This window comes from Myotis brandtii, unplaced genomic scaffold (genome assembly GCF_000412655.1).
Source record: "Myotis brandtii unplaced genomic scaffold, ASM41265v1 scaffold1203, whole genome shotgun sequence".
NCBI classification, from domain to species: domain Eukaryota; kingdom Metazoa; phylum Chordata; class Mammalia; order Chiroptera; family Vespertilionidae; genus Myotis; species Myotis brandtii.
In genome coordinates this window covers 74,831-76,642 of record NW_005354183.1, presented here as the reverse complement: position 1 = coordinate 76,642, position 1,812 = coordinate 74,831, and positions in this window count along the sequence as shown.

The following is a 1,812-nucleotide window of genomic DNA, read 5'->3' as shown; positions in this document are numbered from 1 at the left end:
TGGGGAGCTGGGGAGTGGTCCACAGCTGACAGAGAAGAGGCCGGCGGCGGGGAGGGGGGCGGAGGGTGAGCTGACACAGAGCTCCACTTCGGTGTTTCTTGGGATGCTGTACCGGTTTGAAAACTACATCAATCACCCCCAGTGACCTTATATGTGTTTGTTTTTCTCTTTCCAAGCAGGGGTGACAGGGATGAACGTGGAGCAGAGTCCTTCAATCCTGATCCTCCAGGAGGGAACCAGCTATACTGTGAGGTGCAATTTTTCTACCTCAGTGCGCAATGTGCAGTGGTTCCGACAGAATCCCGGGGGCGGCCTCATCAATCTATTTTACATGACTTCAGGGACAAAGCACAGTGGAAGGTTAAGCTCCACACTGAATTCTAAGGACCTGTACAGTACCCTGAGCATCACAGCCTCCCAACTGGAGGACTCAGCCACCTACCTCTGTGCAGCGGAGGCACAGTGCTGCCAGGTGATCTGCAGCCTGTACCCAAACTGCAGCTGGGCCTGCAGCCCCACCCCTTCCACGGGCAGGCATGTTGCTCCCACAGTAGGCTTTGCACATATTTGGGTTTTCAAATTTATGTTCCAGCATTTTTTTCTCCTAAACTTAAACTCTTTAGCACTATAATTTCATTTGGTTTCCTGTCCTTTTTCTTCCCAGAAATATCTTTCCAGGTAAAAAGCTCTAATATGTAAGCATTAAAACAATTGATGAAGATACCAGCATGCAGATAACAGATCCCCTTGCAGGTAATACATATATAACACATAAATTACTCTGCTGGAAAAGGCTTGGAAAAATATAGCATCATCTAGAAGTAGAAAGAAATGACTCATTTTTTTTTAGATGACAGATTTTTCTACTTTCAAGGAAAAAGGAAGGAGCCTATGTAAATTTTTTAAAGTTTGTATTAGGCTTATTGACTCCCGAAAATAACAAGTATAAGAAAAATAATTTGTTTGAAGATCAGGAACTCAATTTAGCTTATCACATATATTATCTATTTCTGTACTGATAACAACCTATAAATAAGTACTCTTTGTCCTTTCATGCCTGAATAATGTGAGGATTGTACAGCACAAATGAATTGTATGAACTCACAATATTCCTAAATTAGTGAAGCTTGGGTGACATGAGAAGTTATATTCTGAGCTACCTGGTGCGGAACACTATTTTGGGTCACCTAATTGAAATGATTTATATCGATACATTTGTACAACATGTTTACACACATCACTAACAAAAAATATCCATTTAGGTAATTTCTATTTTTAAAAATTAAGTTTACTGGGGTAACATTGATGAATACAATTATAAAAGTTGTAGGTGTACAATTCTATAATACATTGTCTGTATATTGTATTGCATGTTCACCACCCAGACTATAGTCTCCTTCTGTCACCATATATTTGACCCCTTTACCCTCTTCATCTTCCCCCAAAACTCCTTCCCTTCTGGTAACCACCATTCTGTTGTCCGTGTCCATAAGTTTATTTGTTTTGTTGGTGCATTTGTTGCTTTCTGGTTTATGTCTCACATATAAATGAAGTCATATGGTTTTTTTCCTTTTCCATCTGACATTTTCACTTAACACGATACTCTAAACATCCTTCATGTTATTGCAAAAAGCAATATTTTATTATTTTTATGGCTGAGTAGTATTCCATTTTATCTATGTACCACGGCTTCTTTATCCAATCATCTGTTGAGGGACATTTAGGTTGTTTCCATGTCTTGGCTATTGTGAGTGATGCTGAAATGAATATAGGGTTACAGTACCATAGGATTTCACTCATTGGATTTCACCA